Source organism: Canis aureus, chromosome 14 (genome assembly GCF_053574225.1).
Source record: "Canis aureus isolate CA01 chromosome 14, VMU_Caureus_v.1.0, whole genome shotgun sequence".
Taxonomy (NCBI): Eukaryota; Metazoa; Chordata; class Mammalia; order Carnivora; family Canidae; genus Canis; species Canis aureus.
Window position 1 is genome coordinate 33,013,223 of NC_135624.1, and position 18,137 is coordinate 33,031,359.

Genomic DNA, 18,137 nt, shown 5'->3' on the forward strand with positions numbered 1-18,137 from the left:
TGATAAAGCCAACATCGCAGTCAAGGGACAGAGCAGCACTCACCCTCCAAACACGAGACACGGGAGACACGATGTGAGTGCTGCGGGATACCTGGCAGGAGCATCCGATCTAAATCTACTCACCAGGGAGCATCAGACAAACGGCGACTATGGGACACTCAGAAAAGTAATTGGCTTAAACGCGTCAAAGCCATTAATGTCACGAAACACAAGACTAAGGAAGTTTTCCAAGAAGGCCGCGTGCCAAATGGATTTTCTTTTGCGAGGAAGGACTTCATGGGGGAGTGGGGGAGGAGCACTTGGTAAAATCAGAACAAGGTCTTAGGCTCAGGTCAGTAGCAAATCAATGCTAAGTTTCTGACCGGGTTGCACTGAGGTTATAAGAATCCTCTGATTTCAGGAACAAACAGAGAGAGGAAAGGATAGAACGAATCCAGTAAAATGTTACCCCTTAAGGAATCCGAGGGAAAGGTATCCAGGAATTTTTTTTGGCTCGTCTTGCAACTTATCTGTAAATTTGCAATTATATCAAAATCAAGCAATTGGGGGAAAAATGTAATTGGGAAGTATACTCTGGGTTCATGTGCTGAGAAAATGTGACTTTAGCACTTAGCACAATAATTTAAAGCTATTATGATAATTATTATTATGACCAGACGGTGCACGTAGCACATCATCAGCTTGAGATGGACAGAGGATGTTATCACTGTTAATGTCACCATCACCACCACCACTGTGGTGCCTGATGGGCTTGATACTAAGTACTAAAAAAAAAAAAAAAAAACCTTTTCTTATTATTACTTCTAATTACTTCATATCGGCATTAAACTCCACTGTTTGAAGTCCAGTTATGGAAACACCTGTTTCAAGTGCTTCCAGCACTCACCTGCAAACATGAAGAGCTTAAAAACCAACCAAGAGAAGAGAGGAGGGGCCCATTTCAGATCTAGATGTATAGATACGCATTGATTCCATTGATTCAATCCTTTTCCGTCATCTGAATCTCTTTGTTCTTGCTACTTCCTGGGTAACCCAAAGTCGGGAAAGTCCAGCTTTTAAAGACAGAACCTGGGGCCTTTGCCTATAGGCCTCCCGGCCACCTAGGGTTCCTTCTCTGTTCCCTCTTGGAACTCACCCATAAATGCTGTGCATTTATGAATAAGAGAGCGACTGGCCCTCTTATTCTGCACCGCACACCAACTAATTCAACAAATAGAAACTCCTATTATGCCCCAAGTCCTGACCCATCCAAGATGGCGGCACTATTGCCAAATCCAAGCTTCTCCCCATGGATCTGTGGCATAGAACTGGCTGTGCTCAGCTCGGTTCTGAGACGCGATAAGGTCCCAATCATCACTGCTTTGTCTAACACGTTCTTTGAAGGTAAATCCATGGTCCCATCCCTATCATCTTCTGTCTCCATCATTGCTCATTCTTCCAAGACTCACAGGCACCATATCTTTAGCTCATTTTCTTCCTCTCTTAGTTTCTTATCTCTCTTCAACCCCTGTGGACACTATAGTCATTGCTTCTTCCCCTTTACAGGAGGCCTCACACTGCATCTGACTTTGAATATGAGCCATGGAAAGGCTCATATTTGTATCAACCTATTTGTATAGGTAAAAATGATAAATTCTAATGTCCAAGTGGTTTAGTGTTTACATGGACTCATACACAGTGACCACAGGTTGGCTGTCCAAAGACATTTTAGAAGCAATTCTGGTTTTACAGGTAAGAAGGTAGATGTCCTCACCAATAATCATATATAACAGCTACACACACACACATACATGTACCAACCTTCCTTCTTCCACGGTGGCTGCAATTATATCCAAGCTCAGTTAGACACTGGCGGAGCAAAGGGAAACATCCCCAAGTGACCACAGTTTTCCCAAGCCAGCTTTCCTCGCTGATGGAAGCATTCTCAATGTGCATTGTCCACAATGGTAGCCACGAGTCACACGTGGCTATTGACCACTTGAAACGTGGTGAGTGTGATTGTGGGCTAAATTCTTAATTGTGATTAATCTTAATGAATTAAAATTTAAATAGCCACACTTGCAGGGGCTCTGCATGTGGATAGCTTCTCTCTAGACCAGGGGCTGGCACCCTTTTTCCACGAAGGACCAGACCGTATCTCAGGCCACACGGCCTCTGTCACCACTGGTATTGTCATGTGACAGCACCACAGACATATCTGAAGGAAGGAATGGGACTGGGTACCGATAAAGCTTTATTTATAAAAAATGACCAGGCTAGTTTTGTCCTATGGGCCCTAGTTGTTTGCTGACATGCACACCAGTACAGGTCACTCCAGACCTTCTTGGGAATGGCAGGCACTGGCCATATGAGGCCATTCCTAATCCAGTTTGTACAGAAGGCTTTCCTTTTAAGAAAAAAAAGGCTGCTTTATATTCTAATGGTCCTGCATTTTTCCCTGAAGGTAGAAAGCTTTACCTCTTAATGGAATATCCCCAGGAGAACAGGCCAAATGACAAAGAGACCACAAGACACAGGAAACATCTCTCCTCCCCTACTCAAGTTAATCTATGGAAGAAACCAGAAGAGACAATACCTCTCACTGGTGGGGGGGGGTGGGGGGCGAGGGTAGGCATTTACCTCAGTAGGCTGAGGGATTGTCCATCTCTGGTCCTCAAATGAAACTGCCCTGGCCACAGAGCTCCAAGCATTTGCTCACCACAGCCCCTGGTGATGATGATTACTTCTATTGGCATTTCCAGGTCAGAAAGGTTGAGTCTGAAAATGGTCCCGGCTGCAAGGGAAGAGGAGAAAAGCTCAAGTCAGTTTTGACATTTAGCTCCTCCACCGTCTTTTGAAGATGACTCGAGACAATTCAAAGGCATTTCCCCATCGCTCCACTCTCTCACCCAATGATTTATACAAATGGTTTTGTTTTGTTTTGTTTAAATAGAACTTATCCTGTGCCATGCACACAGCCAAGTACCAGAGACAGAAAGGTGAGGAGACCGTTGTTCAAACCCCTGGGAAGCTCAGCTGGTGGAGAAAGCAGACAGATAAACAAATAACTCAGGGCAATGCGGTACAAGCATGTGAGGGATGTATTTGGGGATCTAAGGGAGAAATGACCAACTCAGCATGAGAAAAGCAGGTGGGTTGTTTGTTGCTCCTTGCTCAAGTGAGATGCCGTTTGGCAAAAGGAAGGAAAGAGGAAGGAAGGAAGGAAGGAAGGAAGGAAGGAAGGAAGGAAGGAAGGAAGGAAGGAAGGAAGGAAGGAAGGAAGGAAGGAGGATGTGGGGAAAGTGTCTCTGAGGAAGCAGATCGGGAAAAATGAATGTGTGAGGTTGGGGTGGGGATGCACCAGGCTGAGGCCCGGTGGGAGGCTTTGGAAGGCCTCCCCTGAGAGTAAGAACCCTCAGTTTTGACTTCTTACTGTGTCTCAAGCACCGAGAGATGAACAGGCCACACATTTTCTCACTGAGTCCCTGATGAAGGGGGGTCCTCTATGATTATCCCCATTTTATGGATGGGCAGCGGGGCCTGGAGAGCTATGAGCTCTTTGACCTGATGACAAAGGCAGTAAGCGGTAGAGCACAGCCCCCAACAGGACGCCCCCATGATGCGTGAGAACTCCAGTGGCACAGCCCTCATCTTCGCCACTGGGACAGGTGCCCTGAGCAACGGCCCCCACCTGCCCGGGTCACCAGGTACACATGCTCCTTGGGGGCAGCTTTGCTCCCCCTCCCCACATAAATTGAGGTCCATTTCGCCACACTCTGGATCTGCACTTGGCCATGTAACCTTGCTTTGGCCAATGGGCCAGTAATAAAAGACACAAATAAAAGCTTAAACGGTGCTTATGCACAGAACACCTCCCTTTCTGGCCACCGCGAGGCGTCATTCGGAGGCCACATTACCCCACCTGAGCTGGTCACTACAGGCATGGGAGGGGCCCCAGGCATCCCAGCTCAGCCAGGCTGAGCCCCCAGGTCCATGGACCACCCCAGTGAGTCCCAGCCACGCTGCCCAAACCACAAGAAATGGCCAACCAACCCACAGAATCGGGAGAAATGACCGTTTGTTGGTTAAGGCACTAAGGTTTGGAGCTGTTCCTTATGCAGAGAAAGCTCACTGATACAATCACCAGGTCATCTTTACGCTGCCAGCAATGGCGATAAAACATAATAAACCTGAAGCTTAGAAAGAAAGATCCCGGGTCAGTGATGTGGAGGGCCAGACGTGCGGCCGGGTGGCGGTGGCACCGAGGAGAGATGGAAGATCACGAGCTATGCTAGACGTAAAGTCAACAGGATCCAGTTACACAATGACCCAAGATTGGTCTAGAGGCGCCCGGTGCTGACAATAAATAGATTCTATTTGGGGTGCGCTGAGGGGGCGGGATGTTTGCACGGAAGACACACGCAGTGGCCTGAGCCAGGGCACTCAGGGTTTAGCGTCACAGAAAATACGAGCTCCCAGAATGAAACTTTCTAGTCTCAGCCATTAGAAACAACAAATACCCACCATTTGCTTCGACGTGGATGGAACTGGAGTGAAGTAAGTCAATCGGAGAAGGACAAACATTATATGGTCTCATTCATTTGGGGAATATAAATAATAGTGAAAGGGAATAGAGGGGAAAGGAGAAAAAATAAGTGGGAAATAGCAGAAAGGGAGACAGAACATGAGAGACTCCTAACTCCGGGAAACGAACTAGGGGTGGTGGAAGGGGAGGAGGGCAGGAGGCGGGGGTGACTGGGTGACGGGCACTGAGGTGGGCACTTGACGGGGTGAGCACTGAGTGTTATTCTGTATGTTGACAAATTGAACACCAATAAAAAATAAATTTATTTAAAAAAAAGAAGAAGAAGAAGAAAAAGAAACTTTCTAGTCCTTGTTGTTTGAAAGGAGAGCTGAGATGGGGGGGGGGGTTCACTGCCCCGGCCTCCCGACCAGACCTGCCACCGCCACCTCCTCTGATGCCAGTCCCTGTCCGCAGCAGCCTGCAGAGGGACCTTCCTCCCTCGCGTCACCAGCTCACACCTCCCGCCGTGTACTGCTACTCACTGCTATTTCACCACCAATGGCCTTTCCCAGGGAAGGGGCAGCTGGCCGTCTGGACAAGGCCAGGCACTGGCACCGCCCAGGGCTCCCCGCACTCCCAGAGAGCATGTGCCCCTAGCCTGATTAACGCCACGGGGGTGCCAGGGGTGCCCGTCCCACACGCCACTCTTGCCACGCGGGAGAAAGTCGGTTCCTGTTCCTTGAGTGAGAGAATGAACAAAACCATTCATTCCTGGGTCACACGTCCAAGATGTTTTGTTGTTGTTGTTTTTTTTTTTTTTTAACATACTCCCGCACTCAAAAGCTGGGTTAGCCACCTTACATCCGGGTACCTGTGGCTTCCCGTGCTTATCTACACCCCTTTGCACTGGATTCCCAACCCCGACTGGCACGTTGGCAACTGTGGGACTTTTATAAACTAGAACCGTTCCCCAGGTGTCCCCCACCTTCCAAGCCCTCGGTGTCTCAGCTCCTAACACAGCACAGGGATGCTAAGTACACAGAGAAGGTCACTATCCCACTCTGAACCTGTTCATCCCCAGGTGCAACCTAAATATCTACTGAGACTCTCTTTGCCTTCTGCTTTTTTTTTTATTTGTTTTTTATGGAAGTTCGATTTGCCAACATGTAGTGTAACACCCAGTGCTCATCCCATCAAGCGCCCTCCTCAGTGCCCGTCGCCCAGTTACCCCAACCCCACCCACCTGCCCTTCTGCAGCCCTTTGTTCATCTCCCAGAGTTAGGAGTCTCTCATGGTTTGTCTCCCTCTCTAATTGTTCCCACTCAGTTCCCTCCTTTCCCTTATAATCCCTTTCACTATCTCTTATATTCCCCATATGAGTGAAACCATATGATGATTGTCCTTCTCTGTGCCTTTTGCTTTTTTTAACACGCAGCCCCGAAACCTCTTCTGGAATGCCACGTCGTGGCTCTTCCCATGCTTTGCCACCCTGCATCTCCCCATGCCCACCTGCCTTCCTACCCCTCCTCTCCCAGGCCATTCGCTCCTTTGCTTCTATCCATACAACCTGCAACCACCAGGTACCGGCCCAGGCCCTCGGCTGCCAACCACTGGGCTTAACCCGGGACACTCAGGAGCGAGAAACATGTCCTCCAACATCTATCTGCCACACAGGAGATGAGGGCCCATAAATCATTCCTTCTTTGGCCCTAATAGAACATCACCATTGGCCGGCCCTCACCCTATAGCACCATCACGCACTAGACCATGATCGATCTCATGAGAGATTCTGTTCTCCGATTTTTGTTTCTTTGGGGAGCAGAGCAGGGGACCAGAAGCGAAATTCTACATCACTCCCAGAGGAGGACAGCCAGTTGGCTTAATAAATCACAGCTTTTTCCTCCACGTGAAAAATGATAATCTGGATAATTGTGAACGCTGAGCCCAGCTGAACAACAGCTTTCAATTGCACAGACACCTTTTCTCAGATGCCCGTGGTCATGTCATATTCCAAAACGGGGTGCCCTGTCGCTGGGTGTGCCGACCCGGGGAGGCTGGTCAGGCCAGGCTGCGTGACTACAGACAAATGGCCCTTCTCGGCATCTTAGTTTGCTCCTTGGTAACACGGACGCGGTTCCTGCTTCAACTACTTCGCAAGACTATACTGAAAAGCAAGTGGATAAAAACCAACGTGAAATAGTAAAGTGAAACTAGTAGTAGGAATTGTGGCAGATACACTGTGAAGGGCTTAACGGCACTTTCCCAAACCAAGCCCCATGTTCTCAAAAGCTCTGCTAATCTCCACGGTGATGTGACATCAACTGTTATGTGCGTCATTTTGCGGACAAGTAAGTGGAGGCTGGAAGAGGGTAAGCAACTCTCCAAAAGTCAGAGCCGTGGCCAGAGCCCGAATGATACACCGAGGCCCACATGGACGAGCGCGGTGCTCGCGGAGCCTCTGTGCACCGTGCAAGTTCCCTGCTCCTCCCTGACAGGGGCCACAGCACACTGTCGGGCTCTGCCGGTGAGGAGGGGTGGGGGGCACACAAGCCAGCAGCAGCCTCACCACCGTGCACCCCAGGGGCAGCCGGTCAGCACACAAGTGGGCGGTTTTTCAGTCTGACCTGTCCAGAACACACTGACCACGGAGACAGAGGTCAACATGGAGACTGTCTGGCCGATCCGTCTGCAGAGGGACAGGTGCCCCAGATGTAGGCAGGTGCAGGGGCAGATCAGAAGCCGGAGGGGAGGCAACCCAGAAACGCCTGGAGTAGGAGCTAGGATGCTTGGAGCAGGGGTGCTGGCCGGGCTCGGTGATGGGAGCAGGGTGCAGGGCGGGGGAGCCAGGGGTGCCAGGGGCTGATTCGAGGGTGGAGGAGCTGGCCGGCCTCTTCCTGATGCTGTTGCACCTCCCTGCTCGTGGCCCCGGAGCGCTGATATGAGATGCACGGAACCGGGCGGGAAGCACATGCACTTGTTGGCGGGAAAGCTGCCTCCCATGTGTACCCTACCGCTCTGGAAGGGCTTCACCTGGGGGCAGTCCTCAGAGTAAGTGGGTTTCTGAACCCAGACGCTAGGTGCTTCTCCAGGGGAGGCATTATCACCAAGAGCGAATGGACGAGTGTGGACAATGAGGCCGGCACCGGGCTCAGCATCTCGTGGGAATTAGTTCATTCAGTCTTCACAGCCGTCCCTGGGGAAAGCGGGGGGAGCAAGCTGACCTCCATTTCACAGGTGTGCAAGCTGAGGCTCTGAAAGGCCACGAGGTGGGAAACCAGCAGAGGCGCAGCTCAAAGCCAGGGCCTCCTCCTACACAGGCCCTTCTCACCTTTTAGCCCATCAGGGCTCTAGAAGGTTGTCCCCTCCACTTCACTCTAGAAGGTTGCCCCCCCCCCCCACTTCACATCCCACCAATCCTCGAGCAGGGGGGCGGTGCGGCTCACTGGCTCACCCCTGCTCTGGGTTCCATAACATCATCTGTGGCTCCCAGCTCTCTCCAAGAGGCTTCAACTTTGGGTTGCCCACAAGGAGCACAATCAGCTCGAAGATCCTAGACAGATGAAGGCACAGGTGCTCCTCCCAGCACCAACACGGCGGTGATCGCTCCCATGTGCACCAGCTGGGGGGCTCAGGCTGCTCCCTGCCTGCCTCCACCTGCCGGGGCTCCCCAAGTGCACCAGCCAGGGGGCTCAGGCCACTCCCTCCCTGCCTCCACCTGCCGGGGTTCCTCCGTGGGGCTGATTGAACCTCTCCAAAGTGCAGGAAAGGAAACCTCGTCCACACCTCATTACCGAAAGAATGCAGGTCACTCAGGACCCCCAAGCGTCTCTTACACCCCCTTCCTACAAGCACGTGACAGGGAGATGCCCCACTTCCCTCTTGGGGTTCCTCTGTGGGGTCCCACGGGCACTGGCCCTCTCTACCCTCACTGCCACTGCTACCAGGTCCCACTGTTCGAGCTGGTCTGCTCTCTGGGGCTCTCCTCCATCCTCTCCTGTTATTTCTCTCAACCGTGGGCCAGAAAGCTGGGTGGTGCTACCGCAGGGCACAGGTGGAGAGACTGAGGCTGGGACACGGGGAAGCCCCACAGCTGCCCCAGAACCCCCAGGGTTCTCCAGGTGTTGGCTGTCCGTCCCCTGTCTCCTGCCCCCAGGCCTCTTGGACAGAAGATGCCCCCTCCCTTCCCTCCGCTCCCCTGCTGGGGCCACTGAACCTGCCTTCAGAGCAGGAGGACAGGGTTCCTCTGTGCCACCCAGAGCCACAACACCTGTGTCTGTTTTGCAGGCCGGCACAGCCTCGGTCGGGAGGCCTAACTCCGGATTTTGGAACACAATTTTGTGGGTGGTGGGGAAGAAGGAAGGGAAGAAGAGAACTTGCTGACCACGGACACCTTGAGCCAGAGGACGGGCCTGGCCATCACATAAAGCCTGTCCGTGTGGAAGGTGACCTGGAGTGCCACCAATTACCGTCCTATTTATATCCCTTTGAAATATGGCTAGGGAAGTGGGGGGGGCGCTTTGTTCTTTTGGCCTCTTATCTGATTCTCGGGAACAAAGTGAAGGGAGGTGGGAGGGAGGTTGGCGGCGGGGCCCCTGGCGTGGGCGGTGAGAAGACCAGACCCACTGGCCCCAAGAACCTTCTGGCACATGGGCACGTTGCAGCGAGCCCTGCTGGTGCAGGAGGAGGGTTACAGCTCCCCCGCTCCCCAGCTCAACCCAGTAGTCTGGGGGGACCTCGGGTCAAACACCCAATGCAACAAACTTCAGTTTTCCCAACTGTCAAAACACCGATAAGGAGAATGACCACGGAGGCGTGTTCAGGAGGTTGCAGGAGTTCAAACCGTTCAGAACATGGTATTTCCTGGGCAGGAACTCAGGAAGGATAACAGGGCAGACAGCTGCCAGGACTCACAAAACCCAACCCCGACGTGTGCTCGGAGGGAGGTCCCCAGGAGCCCGCGGGCCCCGGTGGTCTGGGAGGCCGTGGCGTGCGGGGTGAGGGGGACACCCGGAGCCGGGCGACCTGGCTGCTGGCCCCCGGGAGGGCAGGGGACGCCCACTCTCTAGGACACCCTGAGCGTCCCAGGTCGGGCGGCAACCCAGCGGGCAGGGCAGGACTTGGCAGCTGCCAACTGCGGGCTGGCTGCGGGCCCTGGCTCCGGCGGCCGGCAGGCCGAGGAGCTGCACGGGGCGGGCTTCGAGCTGAGCCGGCTGCTGGAGCTGTGACACAGGGGACAGAGAATATCCAAAACGTGTCGTCTGACCCATCCTCACCCGCCGCTAGGGCTCAGCAGCCACACCACAGCCCCAACCACTCTCCCGGCCTCGAGTTCAGAGAGGTACCCTCCCACCTCCTCCGGGAAGCCCTCCAGGGAAGCAGCTCTCCGGGACTTCCTCGTCCACGGAGGCGTCCGGAGGACAAAGGGCCGCTGTGTGGGCCACGGAGCTCGCGATCACCGGCAGCGCGCCAGCGGACACAGAATAACCGCGTGGGAGGGTGGACGCGAGGAACCAGTTCCTGGGAGCCTGGGCCAGGCGTTTCTGAACTTGAACCATGACGATGGGTTGGTCCCAAGGACCAACTCGTGTAGGGCTTCCTGAGTATACCTGGCGGGAGCTTAGGAATTCTTTCTCACTTTCTACAGATAAGGAAAATTGGGGGCACAGAGAGGTACAGCGACTTGCTCAAGGTCACACAGCCAAGAAGCAGCAGAGCTGGTATTTTTTTATTGAGCCAATCAATGAATGACTCAGGAGATGAATAATTGAAATCTTGGACTCGGAAAGGTTGAACAAGGGCATCGCTAAGCCTCTGTGCAAACGCTCAGATTTTACAATTCTCGTTTCGTGCTCTGTAAACGTGCAACCCCTGTCATTTGTTATCTTTCAATCTACTCACACACACCTTCCCCGCCCCACCCCCCATGCCCCTCCGGTAACGGTGACAGCTTATGACACCACCGCTCAGGCTCAGAGAGAAGAGAGGCCTCCTTTACGTCAATCCCAGGGGCAGAGTCCCAGTGACGCAGACATATTCCAATATCCAAAACGAGTGTCTGGCACAGTGTAGACATCGGTTCAGGTTTTCTAATCCCGGAGGGCGAGGATCGGTGTTGCATCGTTCGCTTTGCTCCCAGTCACAGGCAGAGACAGGAAAACAACGGCAGATCTGTGGGAACCAGTGCTTCCAACCACCACCCCAAAAGGTGCATCTTTCTTTTAAAATTTCTAGTAGGTGGTGGTGCGCGATCTTGTCGGCCTCTAAACTCCCCCCTTTTCTTTTCTTTTCTTTTTTTTCCTTTTTTTTTTTTTTTTTTTTTTGGCAAACGGCTGAGGTTTGAAATTTCAGATTTTGCTTTAGGAACAACCAGGGATGCCCCCACCCCCTTCCCAGCAAGAACGTTCTTGTTTGCGCAGCTCGCAGGTCTCCCAAGCAACCGGGTCTTTCTTCATCACACTCTCCACCAGGTGGTAGGATTAACAGTGTTTTCGAGGCAGGAGAACAACGAACAGACCTTTCTCGCCATTGTGAAGATGTCATTAAAAGGCAATTTTCCAATGTTGCAAGAGCAACTTTTATTAATCATTTTACTCGGGCCAGGGCGGCTCGAGAGGCACCTGCCCTGGGAGCTGGGTGGGTTCACGCACCTGGTGATGAAGTTTTTACTGAGCTCGGGGTCCTGCCTCCTCGGTGGGCTCCCAGTCCTTCCTGAGCCCCCAGAGACTACCACGGTTACCAGCTCAGTAAACCCCTCTAAGCAGCACCAACTGGGGAATCAGGGAAAAGGCCTGGAGCCCCCCACCCCCAATCCATTGGGAAAGAGCATGTGGAGAAAAATCAGGGCCTCCGTCCAAAGACCAGGCCACAGAGCCTGGTCCATCTGCCAGGCCCTCTGGGTGAGACTGCACGCAGCGCGCCCTGGGCTTGGGGACAGGTAGCTGCTGTGATGTGTTCCCCACATGCACCTCTTAGGGAGGCCGCCCCGCCCTCCCCGGTCCCCCTGATGCAGGCAAATGGGATGATCCCGGGAATGACCCAGCATGGTGCCTGAGATTTGGGGCTTTGGGCAGAAACCAAGGCAGTCTGCAATTCTGGCTCTGCCACTCTCTGGCTCTGTGACTTTGGGCAAGTGGCTTAACTTCTCTGAGACTCAGTTTCCACATCTGTAAAACGAGAACAAGGGAACATGTGCAAGCGGTGACTATAGGGCTGTTACAGACACTAGGAGAGTAATACTAAGGGAAGGGTCAAAGCTGCCGACGGCACGTGCATCCCGGCCCCACTGACGGGAGCGATATCCTTTGACCCCCTTCTCAGGGACACAGGGCACACGACAGCCTCTCTGTGCTCTGATGGCAAATCAGCCACCCCCCTCCCCAGGTGTGGTCCTGGAGGCCCAGGATCGAGTCCTGCGTCGGGCTCCCTGCAGGGAACCTGTTTCTCCCTCTGCCTGTGTCTCTGCCTCTGTGTGTGTGTGTGTGTGTGCCTCATGAACAAATAAACAAAATCTTAAAAAAAAAATCCTGTTCATGCCTTTGTCCTCGGACTTAGAATCCATGTACCAGCTCCCTTCCTCCCCTTGACCACCAGATTATTTATGTGCACAATAACAGCATGGTGGGGAAATCACCCAACTAAATGTCCCAGTTATTTGTTGACAGCTTCCTTCTGGGGGGTCCACTGGGATCTGGCTCCCTGGACCCCGCCCACAGAACCTTACTAGGGCCCCTCTCCTAGGAACCACCCCCACCCCAACCCCACCCGGGGGATGGAGCACCCTGGCTTCCTAAACCCCAAGCTGGTTCTCAGCCAGGTCGGCTTCTGGCTCAGGGTTCACCGGTCCCTACCCTACACGATCTCTAAGTGGTAGCCATGGCTGTTGTCTTATGTCCTGCGCTGTGATGTCGTCCTGGGCTGTGTTGCATTATCACCACGACAAAGCCTGGGCTCCTTAAGTTGACTCTCGAAGACCTCATTAGGATACTGAGACTCAGTTTGGGTTCCCTTGCCACCGTTTTCAGACTCCCCCAACCAGTTGTTGGGGAGCAGAGGGTGAGGTGGAGACAGCTAGACCCTCGCGGGGCGAGGATAGAGGGTCAGAGGCCTGGATCTGCCTTCTCCACAAGCACAGGCCCTTGTGTGGACCAGGTCACCCCACTCAACTGGACAGCTGGAGCTGGAGAGGCGGGTGCTGGGAGGGGTGAGCTGAGGGAGATGTGCGGCGGGGCAGCTAGGCCATGGGAAGCATGGCAATGTTGGGTGCGCGGAAGGAAGATCCGCGTGCAGAGACCATGTGGCCTTGGATAAGTCACTTCCTCTGCAACATGGGGCTGGACCCTCCTCCCGGACGGCACCTCCTGGAGCTGGAGCGGAGTCCAAACAGGGTCAGGGCTGCAGACGCCAATGGCTGTGGACACAGAGGTCGGGAGGCTTGAGCAGGGAGGGGTTTGAGCTCTCAGACCGCTGGCGCTGGTGGCTCTCTGAGGCAATTACAGCAACAGCGCAGTAAAGAAAGGGAGGGGGGATCGCAGCCCTTCGTTACTGGGCCAAGCGAATCGGGGGGTTTATTTTGGGCTCCCGTCTAGTCTTCCAAGGAAAGAGGTTTTCTTTTCTCTTTCCCTTTTCTTCTCTTTCTGCTGAGCCTTTTATTTCTGAAAAGGTAAATGCCCAATTAGATGGATTTTCGTCTTTCATGTGGAGTTGTTTTAGGCTCTTCGAGCATGAAACAATATTTTGGAGTCATTTCACCCTCTCAGAGAAGAAGCTGGGTTTGCTTTGGTTGTGGTTTTTCTTTTTTCTTTTTTCTTTTTCTTCTTTTTGTTTTTGTTTTTTTGTGGGTTTTTTTTTTTTTTTTTTTTTTTTTTTGGTTGGGTTTTTCTCAAGAGCCCTCTGCTAAGTAAATATTCATGAAGGGGATTTTTAGCCACTCTGCTCCGTTAGTTCAACGTGGATTCAAATGGATTTTCTTTCTTTCTTTTTTTAATGTAGCAAAGTTGATGACAATGATATCTATTTGGATTTCAATTCTTTGAAGTTAGCTGGTGAAGGAAGGATTTTCTTTGCATACCCATAGGTGGACCTATACCAAAAGTCATCTGCAACGCCCCCTGCCCCGCTTTTTAATTCCACCAATAATGTAGAATGAATGTTCTTTCCTTCAACTTCCCTGAATTACTGAGATTTTTAATTTGTATTTTATATTCTCTCAAGGGCTCCAGAGTCAGACCTGGTTAGATAAATTTTTCATATTTTGAGGAGGAAAAAATATACAGACACAAACGTACACACACACAGACACACACACAGTCAGAAGAAATGGTCCAAACATCCCCAGATGTTTTTGGAAGAAAACAACTTTTAAGACAAAAATATTGAAACAGGGGCACCTGGGTGGCTCAGTCGGTGAAGCATCTGCCTTTGGCTCAGGTCATGATCTCAGGATCCTGGGATCGAGTCCTGCATCAGGCTCCCTGTTCAGCAGGGAGTCTGCTTCTCCATCTGTCCCTCCCCCCTGTTTATATGCTCGCTCTCTCTCTCTCTCATAAATAAGTAAATAAATAAAATCTTAAAAATATTGAACAGAATTACCTGAGTATGGAAGAGGCATAAGGACACAGGGAAGCACAACCACCCCCAGCAGCACACATCTGAGCCTTGGTCCTCTTGGGAATAAAAGCTGATATCTGTTGAAGGACTTGTTTATTTTTCACATCAGCTGTACTGAGTATCATCCCCATGACAAAAGAGGAAACTGAGACCCACGAAAGGTAAATAATGTGATCCCCGAGGAACAAGGGAAAGCCTCAGACCCCCGAAGCCTTAATACTGAGGCTGTTCTGTTTCTCAAAGACGCTATTGAAAACATAAAAGTCTTCTTTTTTTCTTTTTTTTTTTAAGATTTTTAGGGACGCCTGGGTGGCTCAGTGTTGAGCATCTGTCTTCGGCTCAGGGCGTGATCCTGGAGTCCTGGGGTCAAGTCCTACATTGGGCTCCCCACAGGAAATCTGCTTCTCCCTCTGCCTATGCTTCTGCCTCTCTCTCTCATGAAAATAAATAAATTAAATCTTTTAAAAATAAAGATTTTAAAATTTTTATTTGAGAAAGAGCAAATGCACTATGGGGTTGGGGAGGGGCAGAGGGAGAAGAAGACTCCCTGCTGAGCAGGAACCCTAACACGAGGCTGGATCCCAAGACCCTGAGATCATGACCTGAGCCAAAGGCAGATGCTTCACCGACTGAGCCACCCAGGCGTCCCGAAAACATAAAGTTCTTAGTAATATCTTACTCTTGATTCTTGTGTCTACTAGGACAACCGAGCACAATGGTTAAAACTTGGGCTGCCACCAGCGACATGGACATGGCTCCCTTCCTGCCTCCAGGTCTGTCTTTTGTGGATCCTGTGACCTCACAGGCCCCTGGCTGCTGCAACATCAAAGGAGATGACAAGTAAGTGCAAGATCACCCTCCAGGTCTGTCCAGGCCCTGAGAGGCTCCGACAAGGAACTCCCTGACCTCTGGCCGCTGGGCGAGCTCAGCTCTCAGTGACACCAGGGTCGTGAAAAGCAGGCAGGACGGGGCATTATCCTCCTGGCTCTTTCCTGTCCCTATTGCCACACTCCTGGGTTCCCTCACCCATCCATCCATCTGCCTTGGGGGGCGGGGATAGGAGGATGGTGGGGAGTGGTAACTGGGCTCAGGTCCTGTTCATCCCTGGTGGACTTCTCTAAACACCGCTCCCCACTCTATACACAGTCCCTTTATTAAACTCTGCTCTGTTCGCGAGGGCATGTTTCCTACTGGAACCCGGATGGATCTGATGTTTAAAACACTTGCCACTGTTCTGGGCATACCCTAAATGCTTATTAAAAAGTAGAAACTACGGTATTTATTATCAATAAGGCAGGTTCATGGCCTCATCCTGCACCCCCCCTTCCCCCCTGCCCAAAACGCTCCCGAGCAGAGTGGGAGTTCCAAAGTGCCATCCACCTGCTGAAGGGATGGGAGACTTAAGAAGCTCAGTGATGCACCCAAGGTCCTCAGCCAGGAGCTGGTGAAATGGGATCGGGACCAGGAGCGAGGAGTTCTGAGTCCCAGGCCAGTGGTTGCCCTGCCTGGACCCACCTGACTCAGTAGGAAATACCCTGACACTAGAGGCCTGTCTCTGACACTCGTCCCAGGGTAAACCGTGACAGACCCAGTCCCCTCCGGGTGCCTTTGACATTGACACAGGTCACACCGGTTGCTGAGCCAGTCGGGCCACACCTGGGAGGGGCTCAGGGCCAGCAGCACCTTCACTGTACACTCCCCTCCGCCCCCAGCGATCCCTGCTCCTGGTAATTCCCAGTGTCGAGCCCTAGGGATAGAGAAATTCAGTTTTACGCAATCCGCAGGAATGAGAAAAGCAAGCTGTTGCTCTCACCCGCTGATTCGGCCTCCCTCCTTCCAGTGGGAGTTACTAACAGACCATTTAACATTAACACCAGCCTTGCACATCAAGTGTTTTTCCGTGAGCTTTCTAGAACTTTCTGCCTTTCAGTCAACTCTTCCATTTCCCACATGCTCTGTTTGGATACCTTGCCTCCAGCCATCAGCACTTACCGATCTAACCCTCCTGCTCAGGTTCTTACTCGCACCCCCCCCCCAACCACACAGTCCTGTGCAGGTGCAAGGACCGCAACCCCTCACCTTGCGTCCAGAGATAATCACCCACCTGCCCTTCAGCCCAGCCCCCCAAGTGCAGGCAGGGCTTGCTCGAGCTCACACCATCCTGTGCCTGAAAACCTGGGCACGGTGCGCACCCCCCTCCCACACCCCAAGCTGCCTGCCAGGCTTTTAACCCCGTCTCCCCGTCTCCCCACCTAGGCAGCCATTCAAATCTGAGATCAAGTAGAAGGACAAGGATTAAAGATAAAGCACTGAGTTTTATTTTCTTAAAGGGAAAGCAAAGCAGCTACCCTATCTCACATGCTATCACTGCAACGCCCGTAACCCTTGGAAGCTCACAATTCTGGATCCCGCGCTCAGGCTGAGCAGCAATAAATCCCACCAGAGCAAGCCAGGGATCGGCACATGCCACAGGACTGGGGCCAAATCCCTGACACCACCCCTCCCCAGATCCCAGTTCCCTCGCTCCTGCACCATGCAGAACAGACCTACGCCTGGGCTCTTACTTTACTTTCTTTTTCTTGGGCGCGCAGGGTGCACAGCACACTAGACACCAGCTCTCTGCATTCTAGAATATACCTTTGCTTCCCCGCAGTCTGATCCCCCTAATTATTCAGGCCTGGTCTCCCTTCGGTGGGTCTCACAAGGCAGAGGAATCCATTCCCTTCTCGGTTCCGGCCCTCCCGCAGCACACGCGTGTGTCCCTGTGCAACCCACACCGCAACATACTCTTCACGCACCCATGCACCTCCGCACCACACTGTGACCTCTGGGGGTGGGTGGGAGCAGGGAAAGGAAGCAGGATCGATCTCATATTCTTCCAACCCTATTATTTCCAGCATCTTGCTTGGTGACTAGAACATAGTTGAGTTCCTAATAAATGTTGGTGCAGCCGAAATCAAAACAACGCGACCCACAACAAGACCCAAGAAACAATAAAGCCCCAGGCTTCCCAAGGAACGCTGGTTTCAAATAAGGAAATGGAGACTTCGGTGTATAGAAAAGAATACAGATGTGGGGAAGGGCAAACAGAGGACTCACCTATTTGGAGTTTAGGAGAGCAGCGAGTGTTCTAGGTCAGCTCTGTCACCCAGCCTTCTGTGATTTCCATCCCCCCTCCCTAGTCCTCAGTTTTGTTTTTGTTTTTTTCATTAGCATGAAAGATTGAACAAAATGATTTCTATGAATATTCTCAGCTTCTGGAGTGGGAGCAGAATTGGTTCTGGTGAAGTCACCACAGTTCTTACCGGCTATACGCACCACTGAGAGTCTCCACAAATGTCACCTGGGCTCTGCCCACTTTCAGACCCAGCGCCTGAGACTTCTGGGGTCTGAAACCTCTCAATGTCCAGTGCGAAGAATTGCTGGCAAATGACTTCACCAAGTGGGTGTGGGCTCTGAGAGTCTGGAGCAGGCTCTATGAGTAAGGGAAGGGGCGGGGGGGTGGGGCGTCACTGCCCGGTTGGCCCTGTTATCTGACGTGCCAGGACTTTCTGGAAGGTTCTGAGGATGGACCTGGAGCAGAAGCAGGAAGGGTGCAGGCTGTCTTCATGAAGAAAGGTTTTAACGGCCCCGAGGCCATGTCAGCGGAACTCCGAGCCTCTCATTTTGCAGAGAGTGAAACTGAGACCAGAGCCTGGAACAGTGTGGGTGCCAAGTTACCAAGCAATTGAGCGTTGGCCCTGGGAGTAGAACAGGCTTCCTCTGGGGCCCAAGGTTGGGCGCCTGTGCCCAAATTAGAGCAGAGAGCTCTCAGATCCTCCGGTCTGCAAGGAGGGGGGCAGTGTATGAAGTTTCCATGTGTTCCACAACTGAACAAAGTGCCTGTGAGCCTTATTCTAGACTTTTCTGTGACCTGGCCAGCAATTCCACTGGCCAGTGGTGTTCGTCCTTGGTGCATACAGGCTTTACTAGGAAGCAGGATAAGGAGATGACTGGTGGATATATATATATATATATCTCAGACCTG

At 52.2% G+C, this 18,137-nt stretch overlaps 1 protein-coding gene across 9 annotated transcripts in view; it reads right to left on the reverse strand.

The window, feature by feature from the left end:
- The window catches only part of ST3GAL1 (ST3 beta-galactoside alpha-2,3-sialyltransferase 1), a 97,195-nt gene that overhangs the window by 75,824 nt on the left and 3,234 nt on the right, over nucleotides 1–18,137 (reverse strand). For 8 of the 9 annotated variants that reach the window (XM_077847325.1, XM_077847334.1, XM_077847324.1 and 5 more), the window contains exon 2: nucleotides 2,620–2,773. The gene's annotated coding sequence lies outside the window, so the exon portion shown is untranslated. Of the gene's footprint in view, nucleotides 1–2,619; nucleotides 2,774–17,415; nucleotides 18,118–18,137 lie in introns of those variants that run through there. The other variant, XM_077847328.1, reaches the window with a different exon arrangement.